Here is a 6,412-nt window from a genome sequence, read left to right as displayed (position 1 = left end):
ACAAAAAAATAACAAACAAATGTTGTGGACGATACTTCGCTGAATTAAATGATGTGGGATTTCCGTTTTGACACCTGCGAACTCAATGTAATCACTTTTGAACCACATGTAACCACAAAATGCAAGGAGCATATAAATCAGGTAGCGTCCGCTTTCCGAGGTGCCCCTAAATGTTCTACAGGAATTGCGGCCAGCCATTGGTCCCGATCTCGTTGATCTTTCGGAAACTCTGTCGCACAATGCCACTTTTTTTCGGATGCAGGACATGTGAGCCAGCTCTTCACGCAACATGTTGGGTGTATTCTTTTCGGAGCCGATCATGGAAATTCACCACGGGCACTCACTACTCATCTCCAACTCCTCAATGTACAAAACAACTCATCTTGGAGTACAGGACAACGAGCGGAACAAACATAACTGCAAAATAATCGCACGGCGAGCAGTTCCCGCACGCCGCACCGCACGCCGCATGTCCTGTCGTCTGCTACCGGAGAGGAGAAAAAAAAAAAAAAAAAACGCACGGTCGGGTGTAGCCACGTGACTTCCGCCACTTACTCTCTTCTCTCCACTTCTCCGACCTCCGTCGGGTTTCGGTTTCGGTTTTGAGCAGTTGTGTCTTTTGGCTTTATTAAAAAAATACGTTACTCTGTTGCAAAATATTAATTGAGTAGTCCTCCGACACCATAATAAAGCGCCTGGCAAAAAATAAAAAAATTTTTTTGGGGGGTGTCAGTGTCCCTTTAAGGCTGCGGTACCACGGCGGCCATCTTGAACAAGACATTAGTTGAACCACCAGGGCGCCGTTGGCTGTCCGTGTGAGGAAACGCTGCGGAACCTGCGCGCCAATTTCGAAACCCTTTTTCCCGTCGCTTGCGACCTTGAGTTTCCCTCTCCGCTCTTACACCCCTCCTTTCACGTGTTCACCCTCTGGCGCGTCGCGCGTGCGTTCATTGTTGGGAGGACAATGTACCGGATAATCCCCAACTGGAGGCCCCCTGCCCCAACTTGTCCGGCTGCCAAGTGGATGGGGTTTTGAAGCGGTATGGAAAAGTGGGACCGGCAATTTTGAACTATGCTTTTTCGAAGTTGGACAATTTGTGTGCAGGGCTTGCAAAGGCACAGGCGCGAGTGCGTAACTGTTCACAATGCTTGGGTTGCAGGAGCACTTGCGCGTAGAAATGGTAGAAAGCGCTTTCCAAAAAACCACGCGCCCCCATTCTCCAGCGTTGCACGCCTATGTGTGAAAAAGGGTACACCTTCGATAATGCGTCAACGTCTCCCGACTTCGTGAGAGCAACAGGGTAAATATGAGTGCGCCCTGGGTGCCGGCCGTACGAAAGAGACGCCCTGCGCTTCCTGTCACCACTGCCTTTTCTTGTACGCACTGGCCATGGGCGGTTCTTTTATTTTTACCACCGGATAGCTTCATGGGGTTTTTGAAAATACAAACCTGCTCATCGTATTGCTGCACTACAGCTGTGTCAGGCCATTGTGCTGTAGTTTGAGATTGGGACGGTGTGGCTACATTCTTATTTCGTGTGTAATGCCAGCACAATATCCCTTTGCTGCGAAAGGGCAAAAAAAAAAAAAAATGGTAGGATCGGCAGCAAAAGTTATTTCAATGCCCGAATTACGATGAAACACCAGTAAGAACTAGTGTAAAAGAAGTCACATGGGCACAATAAAAAAAAGAAATCCTACAACAAGATGGTGGCGTCTAACGTAGTGAATTTAGAGTGTTTGTAATAGCTATAACCGTGATAATTATAATAACAATAATAATAATAATAACGGAAGCGGTGTTGTTCCCTCTGTATAGTGGTAACGTTACATTCAATTTGCCAGATGTGTTGGGACCTCTGATCAGGAGTGGCTGTGAGGTATTACTGGGACCGGACATTTCATCGGAGCTCTTTCATCGAACACCGCCTGGTTGACCAGTATAAATAATAGGCGAGGACAGCAGTGTTATAATACTAATTTTAATTTATTAGACTTCGTTTTTCAACGGAGTAGCGGAACTAATAAGAAAAAAACTTTATTTTTCTTTCCCATTATTTCTTTCATTTTCATTTTTTTTTATGTAGCTTCTGAAGGTACGAGACCTAAAAAAACAGAAAACACAAACTTAAAATTTCTTGAAACATTTAGTCATCGGGTGCAGCGACGGGGGCACGTCCCTTAGAGGGGGAATCTTCGTAATCAGTCACATTTTTCAATAGAGTGATTGTAATTGTAATCGGTAATTTTTTTTTCAGTAACGCGTACAAGACTGGCTGTATGAGACGTTATTTCTGCTTTGGGTTGCGATCTTTTGAGACAACTCCGAAAACACAGTGCACTGTTCCTTCTCACCGTTGCGATTACCTCCATCTTTCAGAACGAAGTACGCGTTCGAAAATAATCGTGGCCAGGTAACCGCAGCATTCCTCGATCAGAACTGAACCCGGAGCTACGTTTTTTTCAGCTTGTTCACCATCGATCGATTAGCAATGCTGACCTTGTAGGGGCTTTGCCAGGTTGACCACTCCCCCCACTCAAAACAAACAAACAAAAAAAGCATTTTCTAGAGGACGAACTATTGCGGTTGCCCTTGTGACGAATTCTCCTTGACGCATGTTCCGCAGCGGGCCTGTTACCAGTCGGCCTGTGATGAATCGTCCTGTGACGAATGAACCGTCCTGCATCGACCAAATATTCCTCCGGCTGCAAACCGGAGGAATATTACGGCCATCACGTATATAAAAGAAAAATGACACGGAACTGGAGGAAAATGAGGAAAAAGGGTCCGGGGAGCCGGGGGACACAACTGGTCGGTTGAATCATCGCCAGAACGCGGTCAGCTTTCATTCGGGGCGCAAAGCAAAAAAGGACAACGGTTTTTTTTTTCTTTTTTTGTAGAAAGTTACAGCCAAAAGAAACATCCTAGCCGACACTGAATCAGACGCTAGATCCGGAAGCATAAACTTGAGCACACATGTGCTTGACGCTGTCCTGCGGTTACACAACACTCGGAGCCGGTGCCCAAAACGGTCTACTAGAACGCGTTTTACGAGTCGCGCTCCGCATCCCGATGCGAGCTACGTGTTCGCCGGACCAATCACTTGCCTGCCTTTTATCAGCTGACCTCTCTGTCTCCGCGTGAGTATGCGGAGAGGGGGTGACCACGTGTCGCAAGGTTTCGGTTGAGTGGTCTAAGGAGCGTGCGGCTTCCACCTCACTGTCAGCGCGCAGTGTTGCCAAAGGTACAGGGGTGAGCGCATTCCCACCGGCGATGTAAGCAGTCGCGCGACGCGACTAGATGGCATCGCAAAAAGATTAGATGGTCCCACCGGCGTGCGCGATGAGCGAGGCCAACGCCTTCGTTGGCGAATCGTTTCTCGAAAACTCTCGCTCCGAACGCCGTTGATTGGCTCAGCCGATCCGCGACGAGATCGCATCGCAAAAAGTCGGGTCAGCAAGCGACTGCTCAAATCGGGTCGCTTTTTGGCCGCGATGGTCGCTTTTGCAATAAAAGTTATCGCGCGACTAGATCGCATCGCCGGTGTGAACGCACCTTTACACAAGCAGGTGAAGATGAGAGGGGGGGGGGGGGATTAGAAAAGTGCCCCCTTTTGTGTGTCGCCACGCCGTATCCTGGTCGCTAGTGTGCCCCTTGAAGATTAGCCCGTCACTCAACATTTATACAAAAGCGACTTTCCTCCCCCTCCCACAAGTGGCTTTCACAGTACTGGGCGCAATCTCTCGACCTTTTTCGTAAAAAGTAAAATATTCCTATTAGTTAGAAGGAAGACATACACACAAAAAGAATAGATGGACGTATTGGGTTCCTGTCTTGTCTTGTGTAGTCTTGTCTATTTCCTAACAGCCTCTAAGGCTGTCGTCTGTGTGTTTAGAAGCACTTGAAAGCTTGGGAGGTGTTTCTTTGTTCTCGACTTTTCACATTCTCGCCCTTTTCCCTTCCCTTCACCTATATAAACAATATACGATGGATACATTTAGTTTCTAGTTGGAGGTCTCTCCGTTTCTTCCTCGAGCGTGAATTGAGAGGTGAGTAGCAAGATTTATTTTTCGTAAGAGTTTAGATTTTTTTAATTCGTGCACAGTGTTACAAACTTTGTATCTGTCGCAGACATGATCTTCTCCAACGGCCCAGCGTCGCTAAACGGCTACCAACTGATCGGCGACTCCATGTTGTTGCGTTTAGCGGAACACTGCTCCGGACTAAGGCGACAACAAATTGGTACGTATAATTCGTGGGCGGCGCAGAAAAGCTCACGTCAAAACCGATGGATGCAGAGGAAAACTCATCTGCCTTTTGACGAGTGCGGGGAAAAGGTCACCTACGAAATCTAACAATCAATACTTGATATTCAATATTCGCGGCCCTACTGTGGGCTTTGATTTCTCTTTTCTGTTTTTATGTCGCACTTTGCTTTCCGCTCATTCTGCGCTTTTTTGTTTTCATATTCGTATAAGTATTTCTAAAATCAAGTGTTCGCGTTCAACCCCAGACGTTCCCTTCTGTGTCCGTTCCTTAGACTTTTTTTTTTTTTTTTTTTAATTTTCTGCACCACAGTCTTAGGACGCCATGATTACCTACCACCAGTTCGCCCGCGCACTCACGGTGTTTTCATCAGAAGACTGGCTTACTTTCTAAGAAAAAAATGAAGAAGCAGAAGAGTCCACAGTTTTGCAGAATGCATGAGAACAACAAAGTTGTCGACGCGTCTTTTTTCTAAGCTGCTTACTTCCACATGGAGACAGCCCCCTAAAAAGTGACAAGTCCGTCTTGTTCTACATCTCCGAAAGGGGTCATTGGTTTATCACAAAGCAAAGAAAAAAACAAAAAAACGGAGCAGAATATTGTTAGTTTTTATGCAAAAAAAAAAAAAAAACTATTTACAAAGGCGAGAAACAATCCGGCCAGAAACCATAACGTTCGATAAAACGGCGTTATATGAAACGGCTTCAATGAAACGACGTTCGATGAAATGGCCTTGATTGAACGGCGTCAATGAAATGCGTGCACCCACTCTGAACGTTCTGTCACGAAGCGACAGGCTGTGAAGAAAAATTGTTAGATCGGTTCGCAGAATCGTGGGTGAGCTTTTCTCTGCACCTATCGAAATTCTGGTGAGCTTTTCTCCGCATCCGCCGGGTTTCCGGTGAGCTTTACTCCGGTGACCTTTTCTCCGGGATTCATAATTCGTAGGCTTGCCTAATGCATGTATGCCGTCCTCTGTGTGTGTATCTGTTTTTTTGTTTTTTTTCCTTCCATGTCATGATATATCCTTGTTTTGAACGTCCTTTTCTGTCGCAGTGAGCTCTACGTTGGTGAGCGGGGCCACAGCAAGCCAGCTGCTTGATGTGGTGATGGAGGTGCCTATCGCCCCGCGCGTAATCCTAATGATCGGGACCAACGATTTGCGGGGCGAATGTGACGCGTGCAGCCTAATCTCTGACCTGGCCATCCTACTAGGGTGCTCACACTTTATGCGCAGAAGGTGGTGATACTGACGCTGCCTCCCATTGCGCTGCATCACCGTCGCGGAAGAAGCTGGCAAACAGTCAACAGGGTCAACCACTGGATCACTCACTGCGGAAGCAGTAAGTGCGGAACTTCGCCGGTTCGACAATTTGCCACTAATTTCGTTACTGTACCGATCGTTGTAGGTGTCACCATGCCAGTGGAGATCCATCGACCTTTCGTGGTACGGCGGACGAAAGTGCGATTTGACATGTATGCTAGGTAAGTTGTTCGAGCTTTACTGAAATCATGGAATCATAAAAGGCTTGCACAATTTGATCAAATTATAACAACCATTTCTATTAGGCGGTATGCTGGCAGAGGACGGCAGGACTTGGTCCACTGGAGCGCGGTTGGCATGGACGCCGTCGTGGGCTTACTGCACGTCGCCCTGCTGTGAGCTGCAAAAAGCTCGGAGTACCACCATCTCGATGAAGTGTCAAGGCTGGTTTGCGTAGTAGCTACCAGCTGCGATACGTGTGACTGACTTCATGCGAGCTCATGAGACGCCCAATGCATTTAGAAGTGTTCTTTTTTATACACACACGAGGAGGCTGCGCGTGCCCGTGCAGTGAACGCAGAGCCCTGTATATGTATAAAAAAGAACACCCCTAAAAATACTTGGCGTCTGATCTGCTCTCATGGAATCGCAGTCACACGTATCGCATCTGGTCGCTACTGTGTGAGCCGGCCTTTGGTCGTGGCTGTGGCATTCTAGTCGCCATGCAAAACCTGCACGTCTGTGCCACGTTTCACCTTACGTCCGAGCGGGGCCGCTGTAATGAGCCCAAAGGCCAATCGAACTGCGCAAAAAGCGCAACGTCATGGCGTGCTGTCTGCACTTGATATGACTAGCCGGCGGAGAAGCACGCACGGAGAGAC

At 47.6% G+C, this 6,412-nt stretch overlaps 1 long non-coding RNA gene across 1 annotated transcript; it reads left to right on the top strand.

Moving 5' to 3' along the window:
* The first annotated feature begins 5,485 nt into the window (after window positions 1-5,485).
* On the top strand, window positions 5,486-6,058 carry LOC121046910. Its single transcript, XR_005798354.2, has 3 exons — window positions 5,486-5,610; window positions 5,677-5,752; window positions 5,837-6,058. It is a non-coding gene; the product is annotated as an uncharacterized LOC121046910 (long non-coding RNA).
* Window positions 6,059-6,412: the final 354 nt, after the last annotated feature.

Source organism: Ixodes scapularis, unplaced genomic scaffold (genome assembly GCF_016920785.2).
Source record: "Ixodes scapularis isolate PalLabHiFi unplaced genomic scaffold, ASM1692078v2 ptg000064l_1__unscaffolded, whole genome shotgun sequence".
NCBI classification, from domain to species: Eukaryota; Metazoa; Arthropoda; class Arachnida; order Ixodida; family Ixodidae; genus Ixodes; species Ixodes scapularis.
The sequence above is the reverse complement of the archived record's forward strand: the minus strand, read 5'-3'. Positions and strand labels throughout refer to the sequence as shown.